General features: G+C 44.2%; 1 protein-coding gene across 2 annotated transcripts in view; it reads right to left on the reverse strand.

Annotated features, from left to right (window-relative positions):
- Nucleotides 1-18,041, reverse strand: part of RGS6 (regulator of G protein signaling 6) — a 1,064,816-nt gene that overhangs the window by 841,414 nt on the left and 205,361 nt on the right. The window lies entirely within an intron of this gene.

The following is an 18,041-nucleotide window of genomic DNA, read 5'->3' on the forward strand; positions in this document are numbered from 1 at the left end:
AAAGTTCAGATCTTTGAGGGTCTCCATTCATTTTTAGTGGAAAAACTTATGACACCAGTGAGGGTTTCAGGATTTGTGTGACCCTGGCTGGATTTATTTTGGGGACCCTTGTTTAGAGCAACTTTGAATCTGATGTCTTTTGTCAGCTCACTCAAGCCCTGCGATGCCAAGCGGAATTGAGTTATATGTTAAACATTCAGAAACTAGGGCACGCTAACAACCTGTCAAGCTTCCTGGTGCTAGTCATGCGCAGTACAACCTGTCAAGCTTCCTGGTGCTAGCCATGCGCACAACAACCTCTGAAGCTTCCTGCTGCTAGCCACGACCGCAACAACCTCTGAAGCTTCCTGGTGCTAGCCACGCGCACAACAACCTCTGAAGCTTCCTGGTGCTAACCACCTCTGAAGCTTCCTTGTGCTAGCCACGCGCACAACAACCTCTGAAGCTTCCTGGTGCTAGCCACATGCACAACAACCTCTGAAGCTTCCTGGTGCTATCCACGCTCACAACAATCTCTGAAGCTTCCTGGTGCTAGTCATGCGCACAACAACCTGTCAAGCTTCCTGGCGCTAGCCACGTGCACAACAACCTCTGAAGCTTCCTGGTTCTAGCCACGCGCACAACAACCACTGAGCTTCCTGGTGCTAGCCACGTGCACAACAACCTCTGAAGCTTCCTGGCGCTAGCCACGCGCACAACAACCTCTGAAGCTTCCTGGCGCTAGCCACTCTCACAACAACCTCTGAAGCTTCCTGGCGCTAGCCACGTGCACAACAACCTCTGAAGCTTCCTGGTGCTAGCCACGCGTACAACAACCTCTGAAGCTTCCTGGTGCTAGCCACGCCCACAACAACCTCTGCGGCTTCCTGGCGCTAGCCACGCTCACAACAACCTCTGAAGCTTCCTGGTGCTAGCCACGCGCACAACAACCTCTGAAGCTTCCTGGTGCTAGCCACATGCACAACAACCTCTGAAGCTTCCTGGTGCTAGCCACGCCCACAACAACCTCTGAAGCTTCCTGGTGCTAGCCACGCCCGCAACAACCTCTGAAGCTTCCTGGTGCTAGCCATGCGCGCAATAACCTCTGAAGCTTCCTGGTGCTAGCCACGCGCGCAACAACCTCTGAAGCTTCCTGGTGCTAGCCACACCCGCAACAACGTCTGAAGCTTCCTGGTGCTAGCCACGTGCACAACAACCTCTGAAGCTTCCTGGTGCTAACCAGTGCAATGGCACCAGAAGACAGCTTGGACAAGCATTGATAGTGCATTTTTTTGAGGTTTGATTTAGATTTTGTTGCTTGTGACAACATTTTAAGTGGAATTCAGTGTCTACTCGGCTTGATGATCCTACTGTAGGAAACACGTGCTAAGGGGGACTTGTTCGATGTTTAGTGGAAAAGTGCATACTATTAAAAGTAAGACACGTGCACATGCACTTCAAATTGTAACTTTAGCTGCCCAATATGTGTATCACAAATATATCCTGTCGTTCTCACTGCTGCAGTGACATCAAAGAGCTGCTCTGAGGATTTTCACCTGTGTACCTCTTCGCTCCGTGTGCACGTCTATCGACATGCTCGCGAGTTACCTGTGACCCCGCTGAGTATGAGAAATAAGACTGAGCACAAGACATAAAGAGAACAGAATAGCAAGCTCCCTGAAGAAGAGGGAGAAGGGTTAGAGCTAGAGATTTTGTAGAAAGATATGTGAGGTAGGGAGAAAAGTACATAGAGGACGGTGAGGTAGACAAATAGAAAGATAAGGAGAGGTAGAAAGAGGAAGATGTAGATAGTGAAAGAGTACTAGCGAACTTAGTAAGGTTTTATAGAGTGTTAGAGAGCGACAGTGCAGAGGAAATGTAGAGCGAGAAGTCCTTCGAGGGGTGAGGTAAAAAGAGAGAGGTAACACAGAAAAAGAAGTGAAGTAGAGAGCAGTAAAGGCAGCAAGAGGGAGATGTAGACAGAGCAAAATGTGAAAAGGTAAAGAAAAATGGGTCAGGTGAAGAGAGTAGTGGGAAAGAGAGTAAGGTAGAGAAAGATGAAAGGTAGAAAGAAATGAGGAGCGAAAAGTGGAAGTTGAGAGAAATACACAAGATAGAGAAAGAGAGGTGAGGCTTATACGCAGGTAGACAGTTGTGAGGTCAAAAAAGAGGAGGAGACTATGAGGTAGAGAGGTCTCGAAAGAAAGAGGCCGAAAGAGATATCTGAGGTGAAAGGGTGACTTGAAATAAAAAAGTAGGTCACGAGAGAGAGGCAGAGGGGTTGACGATAAAGGAAAAGGGGTATAGGATTGCAAAATAGAGGTCGCCACAAAGGAGTCTAATATTTACAGAGCCAAAGGAAAGAGAACAGAGGTAGTAAAAGAGAAAAAGGAGGTGCACAGGTGAGGTAGAGAATTCATGGAGCGGTAGATTGAGAGATTATGTGAGAGAGATAGCACAGTGGGGTAGAGAGAGGTAACGAGGGAGCTGTGAGGTAGAGAGAACTGAGACAGAGAGAGGATGAAGGTACATAGGCAAGTAGAGAGTGGATAACAGAGACGAGTGCGAGTAACATAGGGTATTAAAGGGTCTCCGCATCACGCGCACCGCAACGAGAAGCACCGCCCTGCTCGCGCCAACAGATCTGACCCAGTAAAGTGCTTAATAACCGAGTTCACAAAAGCACAGTCATGATAATGGCCCTGCAATCAAATGGTCCAAGGGCGACAGAAGAGAAAATAAATGCATCAATTACAGTCGCGGACTCGGAGTCATTAGACTTCAGCGGGCTCAGTGGATGCTCGCCTCTCTTTGCAATGCAAATGGAGATGACGGTTAATTGGGTTCTGGGACCCGGGTGATTTGCATAAACGGAGGCGGGCATACTGCAAGTCATTCTAGGCAGGATGCACTTCAATGAATTGCGACTTTTGTCGGCACTTTGCTAAAGACTTTCGAAAGGCCTAGAGGCATATTTACAAGCCCCTTGCGCCACGGGAGCGTCACTCTTTTGTGATGCTCCAGTGGCGCACAGTGCAAGCCCATATCTACGAGGTAATGCAAAGCCCCACTGCATGGCTTTTCAAGGCCTTGTGGATAAGGTGTGGGTGTTCCCACGCAACACCCATGGATTTTGACACTGCCCCAGATTTACAACATAGCGTGACTGGGGCAGAGCCAAAAATGTATGCCTCCCCAGAGTAGGCGTCATGCATTCTGCAGCACTCATAGAACGAGGAAGACGCCTCTCTGGATTGTTTTTGTGCAGAGGGTGCCCCTTCCTGCACAAAAACAATCCTGCTTGCAACGCAGACACCCTTGCACCATGTTCCAAGGGTACCTGTGTTGGCACACGCTGCAACTTTTGTGCAGAGCTGGCAGAAAGGACTGGAATGCACCATATCTTGTAAATACAGGGAATTTCTGTCCTTTTGAATTGGTGTAGGGCAGCACAGCAACATGACTGGCGGCGCAGCCCTACGCCAGTTCATTGTAAATATGCCCCATCGTTCTGTGGGTCAAGGTAAAGCTGAATACGCACTTTGGGCCTGATTCACAAAGGGCCTCCTCACTCGTGGCAGAAGCCCCGCAGTCAGTGGGGAATGTCCTCACTTGTGCGGAATCCCCGCAATGAGAATTCTCAATGCGGGGATTCCGCCCAAGTGCTGAGACTCTCCCACGACTGCGGAGCCTCCGCCACGAGCGAGGAGGCCGATTGTGAGATTTTTGCATGTGAAGTGTGCTTCCAGACCAGAACATTTTTGGGAGTAGAATTTAAAAATAAATATATCTGTCAGTGACCTTTTTGACTCGTCACATGAACAAAATACCAGGGGGCCATCCTTTGTTTTCCCCTCTTTCAAGGCTCCTCCTGAGCAAGGAAACATACAAGGCAACATCTTTTCAGCTTTTGGGGTGAACAGTACTTGCAATTTTGTAATTTAAAAGGATTACAACGGTCCTTGGAGAGTTAGGAAACACAACAAATCAATAATTTATCATTTCCCATTCAGTGTTACTCCAGCGACCTGTATCTTCTGTGCTGTTCACAGCATACAGACATGAATACACAAGCAAAATATGTGCAGTTTAAATGCATTCAAATAAAAATAATGGGCCCGATTCACAAAAGTAATCTGAGACAAAATCCTAACTTTAAGACTAGGATTTTGTCTCAGTTAAACTTAAATTTGTCTTAAGTTTAACTTAAGGCCAAAACTTAAGTTTAACTGAGACAAAATCCTAACTTTAGTACTCCTAAATGCCTTCTGTGAATACCGAAAGTCGTAAAGTTAGGCTTTTGTCTCAGATTACTTTTGTGAATCGGCCCGTCCTTTTTATATAAATAGTGAACTTGATTGCTTATCTATGTTCTGTTTTCAGTTAGGGTAATACATCTGAGTTTATGTTACAGAGCTTCCAAACTCAAAATCTTTTAAGTACATCAAACATGACCCTCTTTTATTGTTTCTGCCTTTACAAAAACACATATGTTACATCTTTTCAAGTGTCATAAGCATCCAATTCTATTGGTTACATTTCAGTGAAGTTCTGACAACTTAAATATTCTGTGCACTTGCCATATCTATTTGTGTTAATGTTCCAATTATATACAAATAGATTTGTGATTATAAGGTCAGCAAAGGTTGTTTTCACTGAAAGAGAAAGGTTAGTTGATAACAGTGCTTCATTTGTAAAAATATAAGTGCAGGGCTCCCGTTAGATGGCCATTGGAGTTTGCACTAGCCATTGCCCAACCAGCGCTGCCAATAACCACACCAATACAACTACTAACCATCACACCACTACAATTGTGACAATTCAGATGAATCCAGGTACCCAAAGCTTTAAAAATGGCTTAAACAGCAGGTTTTAGTCATTTTTAATATATATTGAATTAATAAACAACTGTTGTTGTGCTCATCTCTAATTAGACAAGCAGCACCACCATGTGGCAGACTCTCATAAGTGCTGGTGTTTACAATTAAGTGTTGGCGCCGAGCACTGGAAACCACCGGCTCAAATTTAACACTGGTTGATAGATACTCATTTTGTCACAATAAGGACAATCAATAAATCAACTCTGGGAAATTTGCTACTTTATTAAAGTCACGCATACATGAACATATTTTGCTATTCTATCAAGATCAGCTCTGAGAAGAGAGAGCAACCAGTACTTGACGCTTTAATTTACTGAGGGGTTACTGCTTAGGCGTCATAGGTCACATGCGGACACCTTCAGTCGGTGAAGAGGTGAATGTGGAAAAGGAACATATAATATTAAGAGGTACTTACAAAACCACATCCCTATGGTCAAAAAGGAGTCTTTCTGCTACCAAAAGTCAGCAAAGCAATCACACTGGAAAGCCTGTGACATCAGCACAGTTTGCTAACTGTATACGCAAACCGCCTACAGATTGAACATCATTCTTAAACATTAATAACAGTTAGGAAACCATGAAACAAACTGATGCCAAGTAGGTGACTTGCGGTAGCTTGATGTGCTATTGAGCTGTATTTTATTTTGATCATCTTAAAATCGCGTTTGGTCTACACCAACCTGAAATTTGAAAGGTGTCGGCGATTCTTTACAGTGTAGAGGTTGTCCCCATATTTATGGAAACTATCAACTTAACTGGATTAGGGCTCCACTGCAATGAAGTGCAGAGGCGGACCTGTGGGACAGATGCAGAGTGGCAGGATAACAAGTATGCTGCCCCCCTCTCGAATAATTCAGCCTATGTGAAAGACACATCTGGCATACTCCTAAAGTTATCTTTACCCTAAGACCTACTCCACTGCATGTTACTCAGAATAAAACTTTGTCTTACAGAATCAAGGTGCAGCCTAACATTACCAATGAAAAAGTCTCTCAAGCAGCGGTGTCCCGTAATGTGAAGCAGGGGTGTGGCTGGCACACACAAACATGCACACTCTCTTCCCAGTCATGGCCGGCACCGATCGGGAGTGAAGGGGCGGGGGAGGGGGGTAAGGAAAAGGAAAATCATTTTAAAAAGTGTTGTGATTGGTCTGAGCACCGTGACTCGGCACTCAGCCAGGCAATTGGGGCCTGGGTATGTTCTCCACTCAGGCATTCAGGCATTCTTGCACACTTGCAAAGTGTGCTCGCCACTCCCCCTGCTCCGTGTGTCAGAGCAGCTCCGCCCCGCCCTGCAGAGTAACCGCAGCAGGACAAAATACAATGATAATAACCTCGAGTTACTATCATTTTATATTTTCTTTATTTAGCTGCTGCACAGCAGTGGGGTGACGCTCCTCCGAGTCGCCACCGTCTCTTTCACACGTGCACACACATACTCACACCTTTTTACAGGTCAGCCAGTGAGAGGAGCACCTTCCCTACCTCGTCACAGCGTGGGATGAGGTCAGTGAGAATTGCTGACCCCACCCCATTCTGTGACAAGCGTTACTGATGGACACTCGGCCTTGGGCACTTCAGAAGTTAAAAGTGAAGCACCCCGGTCTGAGTCTTATCAGTGACTCCACCTCGTCATGAGGGGAGGCTCACGGAAGACTGTCGGGCTGAGGAGGTCACTGGCAAATGTAGGCTCAGGAAGCCTTAAGGACGGGCCGCTGCTGCCCTCCACACTGATGGCCAAGTCCTAGTCACACAAAGCAAAAGTCGCAGAGAGACGATGTTCTGCATTATGTTACTTAAAGTATGTTATGCATATTTCTGCAATGTTTCCTTATCCATAAATACATATCTTGGGCACATCTTATGCCAAGCACAATGCTATCCATCTTGTTTTGATAGATGATTTTAGCTGCTTGATTTTGAATCAACTGAAGACGGTGCTTCTGATGTTGCGGAAGGCCAAGATACAGTGCATTTCCATAATCAATTTTGGAAAGAACCAGGGCAATAATGATTTGGATGCTAGCCTCTCTGCTCAAGAATCTTCTTATCTTTGCGCAGCTTACGAAGCTGAACAAAGCAGGCCGAGGTTACCGATCCAATCTGGGAGTTCATGGTGAGATCCGAGTCAGTTTGTATCCCCAGACTCTTAATCACCGGCTTGTGGAGTGGTGCAGCCCCAAGCTCCGGGGGCCAATGTGTAGGAGTCCAGTGCATGAGTTTCTTTCTCGGTACAATTATTTCAGTTTTTTTGGAATTCAATTTTAACTGATTATTGTTCATCCAGTTTTTGATGAACGTCATAGCATTCCTAACGAAATCCTCTGATTCAGGTGACTCATCCATAGTAAAAATGTGCTGCCTGTCATCAGCATAATTATAGATCTTAATCCCCATCTGCCAGAGACTGGAAATGAGCGGACGTATGTATGTGCCATCACATTTATTACATTTAGGTGAACAATCACATTCATGTACAAAATCACCCTGGTGAATTGTGAGCAGGAGTATGGAAACACTTTTAGGAGAACAAATCACATTTAGAAGCAAAAACATGTGTAAGTGTAACATCACCTGATGTGCAACATCAACAGAAGTGTGAAAACACTTGTAGGACCAAAAGTGCCATTTAAGTGCAAAATTAAATGGAGCTGCAAAGGCACCCTTGGTGTGACATCAACAGAAGTGTGGAAATACCTTTCAATGGAATAACACATTTAGGTGCAAAGTCACAAGTAGTTGCAAAAATTGTACCCATGGGTAACATCAACAGACGTGTGGGGATACTTTTAGGAGAATAAATAATGTTTAGGAGCTAAAACATGTTTAGGTGCAAAGGTTCCGATTGCTGCATCATCAACAGGGTTTGAAATGTGCATCCGCAGTGCATGAACGCTTCGCTTCACCAAGCGTGCAGTGCAATGGGCAGCCCTCTTTAGACAGGCAGACGAACACCAACAGCTTTTTAAAAAAAAAAGTTTTATATACACGAACTCAACCCAAAGGTATCATAGCGCTTTACATGAGCACCAGTTGCGTTACAGAAGGACACATTTAGGCAGGGGGAGATTAAGTGATTTGCCCAGAATCACAGGATGTTGAGCGTTCCTGCTGAGACTCAAACCCGGTTCCCCAGCTTCAAGGTCGACCGCTCTAGCCGGTAAGCCACATTCTCTCCGGTAAGCTAATGGTAAGACTCTAATATTCCTCTGCCCTGATACATGTGACTGACATTTGCTTTAACCAATGGGACGAGGAGGCTGGTCCTAATGAAAAAACAACAAGCGGGGCTGATGTGTTGATGACATGAACTCTGTCAGAAGGCCAACCCTGTCTTTAAACAGACAGACCTAAAAAGGATCACCACACCCTTATTTTCTAAGATGACTTTGTCTGTCCATACCAGCTACAGGGAGCTTTACAAATTTGGCTAATTAGCAAAATAATTTATGGAACAGATACATTTATTGAGCCCTGTCTAGTGGCCAATTATAACCCTCTCCCAGTACTTCAGTCTTCAAATAAAGTGCTTTCCACACTGCAATCAAAAATAAATTAATTGGATGCTGTTGCAAGAGGCACTAAAATTCACTAATTATGTTGTTAAAACAATCCAAAAAAAAGATAAAAAGAAGAATATTAAAATTCAAGAAAAAACTGACAAAGTTGCTGATGGGGGTAGGCTGCTGGTCTGTAACAGACGAAATCAAACTCACAAGCGCATAGTTGTTGACTTTTCGGCTTTACCACTAGAGAAACATTTAATCAAATCGCAAAGAAGTGAGTAATGAGTTCATTTGAAACAAGCACATTCATGAGTCACCCTCACCATTGCACTCAGGATCAATTAGTAATATTAAGAATGTTAAAATAATGTTATGAAAGTCCGAGACACCGGATGCAACTGCTTCGAAACCTCATAGTAATTATAATTAGGGCTCCCGGTTTTATGGTATTTGTTATTTTTGCCATTTCCGTCTGTATTTATCCATAATTATTTTTTGGCCATTTTATCTGTATTTATCCATATTTATTTTGTGTTTTGCGTATAAATCAAGTTGAAAAACTGTGCATTTCCATATCTATTTAACTGATAGACGTGTGCTCTTACTTTGATGTCTGTCGTGCTTTAGCTATTTAAGCTGCCAAATATGACATAACAATACATCCACTGGGCAAGCATTATACCATAAATGTATGTTGACATATGCCGTTATTTAAAGAAATTTCATCCTGTTTTTTAATTTCCCATGCTGTCCATCTGCTCGTTTGCTGGCCTATAATTCATGAAAGACAGCACGGAGAGTCAATTAAAAGAAGCACAATTTTCTGTATTTATCCACCTTTAAACATAAATGCAGACAGAAAACACATTATTTTCTGTCTGTATTCATCTGTAAAAATCAGTAAAAATTGTAATATAAACTTCGGGAAAAGCACAGTTTAGTACTGTATCTCTACAGAAGGTTTCTCCAAGATAGGATAAGGTTTTGTAGTCATGGCGATAGAATGCCAGGCTCATCTTCTGGTCCATATCAGACAGTATCAAGCTAAGAAGGAACCGTAACAACTTACATTCTTCCTTCACCAATCAAACCAAAAATCAAAGGAGGAACCTATACAGAGCAGTCAGAATTACCATCAGGCTTGTCCCACACTCAAAATCCCACATTCTTTAAAAAATAGGCCTCTATACACTCATTCAACATGGACAACATCAATCTCATTATACAAAACTTTGACCTGATCCAGAGCCTAATGTGAACCGGTGGCTGCAGGTGGGCCCCACCGGCACTCATTTTTGAGGCCCAGCACTTATTTTCTCTTATCAAAAACTCATAAGTAAGAAAGGATGAAAGTAAGCGTGGGAAACAGTGGCAAAGAAGGAAAGCAAGGATGAAAAGGAACTTGCAAGAGTGAGATAAAGAGGCTGGAGTGTCTGGCGGTGGATGAAAGAGGAAGGGGTGGAATCAAGTCTGCATAGCATTAGTATCCTGACCCCTTCGGTAGTGTCGCCTGCAGGCTTCTGAGCAAAACTTTGGGCACCAGCACTTATGCTTTTACAAAATAAGCACTGGTGTGATCCATCTGCCTGTTAACATGCCAATCATACCTGCATGTAACTAACCTTGAATCCTGACAATCCCCTGAACAGCTTCACGCCACATACATCTTCTTCCTATAATGAAGATTTCTTCAAAAGCAAAGTCCCTCAGCAGCAAATCTGTCACCTCTACTGCAAATGATCATCTCCTTCCTGCCCAAAGGGACCTCCCCAAAAACAAGCCATCTTCTCTCTCACCAACCAAAGACACATCTCGACCTGAACAAACTCAACAACTGCCGCCCAAACACCCACCCACACTTCTTGGAGAAATTAGAAAGCAGACACTCTCCACTTCCTGATTCCATCTAGACAAACACAACCGCCTGCGGGACTAACATTCTGGCTTCAAACTGAACGTCAGTATCAAAACCAACCAATCATTTCCACGAAGGATGAACTGCACTCTCCTCATACTTGTCCGGGGTAGTCCCCGCTCCGTCATCTTGCCCGATACTCCGGCCATCTTTGATGAGTTGGAAACAGAAGCCTCCGTAGAACCCTCACAATGCACATGAGACTGAAGAAACAGTGGTTGAGATCTTTCTCTTTTCTCACCGACGCCAGTACTTAGAGATGCCGGCGCCCATGTCTCCTCTTTATCCTTGCCACTTGCACATTTCCCTGTAGCTCTTTCGCCTTACCAATGGTATTAACCAATTGTTGATCCAAACCCATGGTGCATCTGTATCAATTTGCAGACACTACACAACCGTGCTTTAAATTGAATCTGCATCTACACATAATCAAACAGAGAACATCCTTCACCCTTACCGAAGCACAGATGGCTGAGCTCACAGGACCATCTCCATCCTACTCTTAGGCAGGACTTCATGAGCCCAGCATACACTTCCTGGTCCCTACACTCGCCTCTTGTGCTGCCCATTGACTTCCACCTCAACCTTAAGACATAAATTCCAAAGATCGCTCTTTCCAAATCCACCTCTTGTGCAAAGGGATGTCTCCAAACCATTCTCTAAGATTCAGATTATAGATTTAGATTATTTATAGAGCGCTACGATCGCCACAAATTGGTTTCTTGGCCCTATCCAAGTAAGAGTGTATACTAGAAGGCAGTTTGTTAAAAAGAAAAGTTTTCAAGGATTTCTTGAAAGGTTAAAGGGATAGTTATCTAGGAAGCAATGCCTGGAGGGAGTCCAAGATTTTGCAGCCGCAACTGAATTAGCTCTATCTCCAGGTCTAACCCTGAAGGGTTTTGGTACATGTAGAAGGATTTGATGGTTAGATCGTAAATTCCTCGCTGAACGGTACCACTGGACCTCTCCTGCCAAAAGCGCCGGGGTGTGAGAGTCCAGAACCTTAGGCACAATAACATGACCTCGAATAGCACACTACAGCACACGGGGGGCCGGGGAACCTTTTGTCTGGTATCAGTCAGTCACACAAAGGAGGTTCACAGCTTATCAGATGTTTCCTTAATGCCTCCAATACGATAACATTACCATAGTCAATACCACGTTGTATCAGTGCATTCAGGGAACGGACTGGCCATAGCAGGCACCAGGCATTTCCCCAGTGTGCCGGAGGGGTGTGGGCCGTTTTTGTACCTGTGGGGACCGGTTTTGTCACCTGGGAGCTGGCCTCTTGTAACAAAAGCGGGAGCGGTGACTCTCACTAGCACCCCCCCCACCCCCTCCCGGCCAGGTCTGATTGCTGTTCCCAGTCTGGCCATGTTTGCATTTACCACTGGGATCCAAAGGATTTGTACATGGCATGGAAAAATAGGCCATAAGAACTTCAAGAAGTAGAAACACAACTTCACCGCATTATTTACTTGAGTCTCTAGAGCTAAACTGTGGTCAATATATAGGCCTGGTTTGTGCACTGATTTTGCTGGAGTCGGTGCTTGGCCCATGCACCCCAGCCACTCAGGATCCAGAATGTTTCATTCTAATTGAGTTAGAAAAAGCTCTATCTTGTTTGGATTTAATTTCAAATAGTTGGTAGCCATCCACCTTATCTGGTGAATGCTAAGCAACTTGCCAAATCAACAGTGAAACTTGATATCAGAAATGGTTTCAGGGTGGTGCAAGTGGTGAAGCTGCAGCTGACGCTGAGTTCTGGGGGAGGGGGGCATTTTGTTTATGGGTGTTAAAGCACCTGCTGCCGAGCTCCTTCTGTGTCCAGTAATTTTCAGTCAACAATAAAAAGTTCGAGATAACTCTCCAAATGGCCAGCTGAGCGAGCAGGGGCCAGAGGCTAATTTTAAGTCCACAATCTCTAAGGAATCTTTCATTTCCAGAAAAGGACCACAGAAGGTCTCAAACAAAGACTGAGGTCCCCTGAGGCTTTAAGATTAATGTTGCTAAGGCTAAACGAGCCTCACCCCCCTTTGATTCTCAATTTACTTGTATCATTTTGTAACCTAAAGGGACAATTTAATTAAATATAGGGCTATGATGGGTGGTTAAAAACAGGAAGTGTAGATTGCATTTTTGATTTAAGAGACGACTGTCTGCACAATGCGCTGAAGTTGAGCGGACAGTTGCCCTGCAAGTGCATTGATTTGTATTAATCCTCATAACATGTCTCTCTTTCCCACCATATCCGGCGCGGTCGAGGGAGTATGGCGTTCGATTCTTGCCAATGGCCTCCCCTTTTGAATGTAGTTATCATACCCTGTTTAGGAAGAAAGGTGGCCTGACGCCAATTGCTCAATTCATTCAGTAGTAGAAAGGAGGAGAACCTGTTGTAGCTCCTGATTTTGTTCCAAAGAGTTACATAGGTGTGCGGCGGGCGGCATTCGAGGGTGGAAAGGCGACGACGGGTTCTCCACTTTGCAAAGGCAGCAATGCCTCATTGACAGGTGGTTCAGAGTGTACCTCACTCAAAGCAACGTCCACTGCACCGTAGCTCGTTAAAGGGTAACATAAATATGACCACATCATCCCTATACTGATCGACCTATAAGGGCTCCCTTTTAAGCCTGCACAAAGTTCTTCCCAATTGTATAATTTAAAAGACTGGGTGAAGGAAAACTCCTACTGGTTAGCCAAGAATCTTGACATCCTGTGCAGACAACACTCAACAAAAGCCAGGCTCTGGCAAGATTGGAAAAATGATCCAACTGCAACAAAAACAGTACAACGGCAGATGTTCCAAAGTTGAGCCTTTAGTTTCTGGGTCACCTTAGTGCCCCGCTCAAGCTCCCTCCTGCCCCCATGCGCCAACCTGCACGCAACAATGACAAGTGCGCAGCACCTCATCTGAACTCTCACTGCTGACTAAGCTCCTTACTCCCTGGAGAACACCACCTCTCATATGAACCCTAAAACATCCCGCGTGTAGGCCCAGTACTCTGCTGCCTCTCGCGCTGTGGCCTGCAGTTACCTCAATCCCACAGTAAAACAGAATAAAGGTGAATGTACATCATTCTTGAGTCAGGGCCAGTTGTGGGAATGCTACACAACAAGCAATAACACATTTGTTCACTTTGAGCACCCTGTATTCTGTGGCCAGTTCACATCTTGCTGTGGTCACGAGCTCATCAACAAGATTTGAGAAGGATGAGCATCGCCGCAGGAATGCCACTGATGTCCCACAATATTTAAATAACCTGATTCCACCCAGGGATGGCCTCTCAACCAGCATCGGCTCTGGTCAAATAGTTCAAACCAGCCCCACGGTGCAGGAGGCCGTGACTAGAATGGGGCAGGGGGATATTGCTCGGGTCATAAGAGCCCATCCTGCTCTGAAAGCGGCCCCCTAGCATGCAACCTACCAGGAAAAGGCCAAATTAGCCACTCTGGTGCTGGTTCCATCCAACAACCAAGGTTGGCGGTGGTCACCTTTTAGTACTGATTCAATGGATTGGCTGAGTTTTTGTGCCAATATATCACAACGAGTCCCATTGTGTGGTAGCCATCTCGCGCACAGCACTCAAGGTGTTGTAACTCTGCTCACTCCAATCAGGGTTACAAATAACAAGCACAGTCAGTGAGGATGGTCAGTGTGCTGCTTGCCTGTCACAGCTCCTCAACTGCCCAACGAAGACTGGAAGCTCCGTCACCAAGAAGCCCATTGGCCCCAGGGGAAAACCCCGCGGGATCCAGCGCCCCTCTCAAGACAGGTCCATTATAAAGTGAGTTGGTTTGGTCCATGTGGTTGGCAGAACCTACCACCAATTGTGGCTTTCAAGTAATGAACAAGCAAGGAAAGCATGTGTACATTTTCAATAATTGATGTTGATTTCTAGTGCCTAGATCCAAAAACACTCATTTTTCCAAAAAGGGAGCTGGAGTGGTCCGGGGGACGAAGGAAGTTTTCCAAGGCCACTCAATGTTGGCCGAGTGGATTATAGAGCTGATAGATCCTAATGCCGCAGTAATCAGGTTAAAGGTTAACCCTTAGACTATGTCCCCGCCCCCACCATCGCGGTCCACACTGGCTCCCATCACCAAGCAACAGACGCATTCTCTGCGCTACAGAGACTTCCACCCAGCCAAAGGCACCAAGCGACTGAGCCGTGAAATTGACATTTTTCAAAATAATCAAAAGATAGCAAATTAACAAAAACTCAATTAAGGAATAAAAGAACACATTTAATTCATTAATGAAACATGTATGATAAATGTAACAAAAAAGGCTTTCAGAAAAATGCTAGCCAATTGAGCAAGATGAAGTGAGCTGAGATGAGATAAGGTCAGAGGGGGCGTGCTGAAGCAGCGCACTCACTTCGTTCCTATGGGGGAGGGATGGGGGGGGGTAATTGGATTGCAGAATAAAATGTCAGGCAGTGTGGTGAAGGCTAACTGCATTAGAGAAGTCCAGATTAGGCCAGGCTGGTCGTCGGAGAAAACAATCTCTGGGTATTATGGCTGAGGACAGATGAACTGCAGACACAGGAATGTGTGTCGACAGAAGAAGCACCTGTTGTGGAACTCAGAAGGTCCAGGGAGATACCGAAACGTGTAGACCCTGGTAAAACAAGGACACAGATGTCACTACAATGAAAGATACAAAACCCTTCAAAGGGCAGTGGAAGTTAATCTTCTTTTCCCGCAAATAGTAATGCAGCAGCCACAGAGGGACAAACTTTCATTCTTTTCCTACAGGACAGATTAATAAAATAATCCGTTCTGTTACAGCTGGACATATTTTTCATAAAGAAATTTGTTAACTATTTCAGGAGCAGGGTGGCTTTGACATCTACTGATTTGCAGATCACAGGTTTGAAACCTGTCATGGCCAACTCAGCCTTCCATCCTTCCAAAGTGAGAAATAGAGCACCTTTATATTGGTTCATAGAGACAATTGAGTCTTTTTTTACAGCACTTAAGAGACAGATACAGTGCAGGATGAAGTGCTATGTACAAATCAAGTAATTAGGATTATTTATGTGTGTATGCACGTGTGGTATCTATAAAGGACAAACATAGCTAAAAGCATGAGTATGTGTGCTTACATGCGTGTGTAATTTTGGGCGCATGCACTTTCCATGTGTCTAGAGATGAAGAGGGCAGAATATTTATGTTAAATGCTTACAGCTATATTGGAGAGTTTCTTTGTCCTTAGTTAGAATTCACTTACCTGGAATATTCAAATATCTGATTTGCTCATCTTTGCCTGTGTGAGTGCAATTCTTTCTGACCCTCTGCTTGAGGATGAGTTTCAGTCAACAGCACTTTACATAATGGAATTTGTAGACCCAAACGTATAATGGGAAAAGCAAAAATACCGGTCCCAGCATGCTTTGCGCAGTGGCTGAAAGTCCAGGACTAGCTGAGAGTTACCCTTGAGAAGAGGTCCTGAGACCAATAGGTATGCACAGTGCGAATGTTTGAGTAATGTGGCCTAGATACGTTTCCAGCTGTGAACTCTTGAGTGCAGCCTAATTTCTATGCACGGGCCAGACCTGCAGAAGACTACGACTGGCAGATATTGCAATGCACCGAAACTGATATACCATAAACACCCTTTGGTTAAAAGTCGCTAATATTGGCACATATGTGCCATATGCATCATTTTTTTATTCATGTTCTGCATCTCTTGAACTATATGCGACAGTCTGAGGTGAAACCTTTTTTGACCCACTTGTGTGTTTTACATTTATCCTGAAGAATAGTTATATATTCCAGATAGAACCTAATAAACGTTGCCTCCATTGCTACACCTTCTACCTCCTGGAGAACAGTCTCAGCTCCCCACAGCCCCACTAAAGGTATTTATATCCTGGAACTGGCGAGAAGAGTCACGTGATTAATAATATCTTCATAGTCATTGTGAATATATTTGTGATGTTAGAAGGAATAAAGCAAAAGAGATAGTGAGTGGAAGCATCCTGAGGGGGTCCAAACATCAGTCACATTTAGGGGGTGCTATAGTGTCAGATATACAAAGGTTTTTTCATTTGCAAATGGCCAGATTGGCAGAACCGGGCCGTGTGCGAATGCAAAGAGGAATTTTTTAATGTAGAAAGGCTCAATTTGCGATACGATAACCTATTACCAAATTGCACATTGGGTTTTCGATTCGGTATTAAGAACAGCTGTGTTTAGGGCGTCCCTCCCAAATACCTAATCACAAGGGCATGTATGAATGTTTTGCGATTGAAATGCGGTCTCCAAACATTTGCATTTTACCGCCAACTTCTAGTTTGCGGTAACCCATTCGTAAATGGGAAGGGGTCCCCGAGGTCTCGTTCGCAAATGGGAAGGGGCCCCCAAGGGAACCCTTCCCCATTGTGAATGTATGTAAAAACATTTTTAAGAGTAGGCAAGGGTCCCAAGGACCACTGCCTACTCAAAAAATGAAAAGAAACTTTTTGAAATGCATCCAATATTCCTTTAAGGAAAACGGGCTGCATTTGAAAAAAAATTGCTTTATTGAAAAGTATTCATAAACATTGTAGTCTGCTGACCCCAGCAGGCCACCATCCCTGTGATTTTTGCAATTCCCAATGGGTCGCAAACCGAGACCGACCTAATGAATATTAATGAGGTATGTCTCTTTGCGACCCAATGGGAATCGCAAAATGTGTAAACAACATATTTGTGGATGGGTGTTTGTGATTACCAAATAGCGTAATCACAAAAATTCACTATTTGGTAATTGCAAACGATTACCTACGTACATCTGGCCCTAAGTCCTTAACTGCAGCTCTGCCCTTGGGCACTGATAGGTATATGTTTCTACGTGATGCACTCAAATAAGCTCAGTGAAAAAGAGTAAGGCCCAGATAACCCTTTAAATAGCTACTTATGTATGCTTACCACCTAAGTAAGACATTCTTGCAAGTAGCAATATTGCCCACATCCAAGTCAATCTGATCATTAAGCTACCTGGAGATATCAAATGAGCCTCCTACAAAAGGTAGTAGATATCTCTGAGAATTAAGATATCTTTAAGATAACCTTAAGATAGTCCAGAATGTCAGCCCTCTTGCAAAGACTGTTTTCTATTGGTTCAGATAGTCCTGCACGACAATGTCAAGTGCCACAGATTACTTGCAGCACATAATAGAACATATACATATATTAAAAACAGTGATTGTAAACACAGCAAATATATATAAAAATTAAAAAAGAAAAAGAGGATGATCAAGTAATGCAAAAAATACACAAAAGGAGCATCGACAAGGACACGTTATGGTTCCTGTTTTGCAGAATCAGGAAGGGTGGTATTCTGCCCTCATAAAGGAATTTACTCAGACTTAAAATGTTGCTTGTATTTGTATAGGTTCTGGTAGTGGAGGTCCTAGAGTGAGGATACCTGCAAAATGGTCAGAGATTTACTCTGGCCAACTCCAGGTGCAATTCTCTTTTCTGGCCGGGAAAGGGGTGTGAACATCCCAAGAACAGCTGTGGTGTAGGAGAAGAAGTTTCGTCATGGGGAAAAATTCACTTGAATATGCTTTTCCGCATGAGCTTGCAACAATTTTTGCAGCAGAAATTATTATGCATTTAAGAACACCTGTAAATCTGAGACTGGTGCAGATTTTCAGGAATTCTCAGAAAATTCCAAAGAAGTGTCAAATTTGCCTCAGACTTAGAAGCAACCCTACAGAAGCAAGTGTCCGACTTTCTCAGCAGTACCTCTGTTAATTGGGCGTAAAATGGG

Source organism: Triturus cristatus, chromosome 9 (genome assembly GCF_964204655.1).
Source record: "Triturus cristatus chromosome 9, aTriCri1.1, whole genome shotgun sequence".
Classification (NCBI taxonomy): domain Eukaryota; kingdom Metazoa; phylum Chordata; class Amphibia; order Caudata; family Salamandridae; genus Triturus; species Triturus cristatus.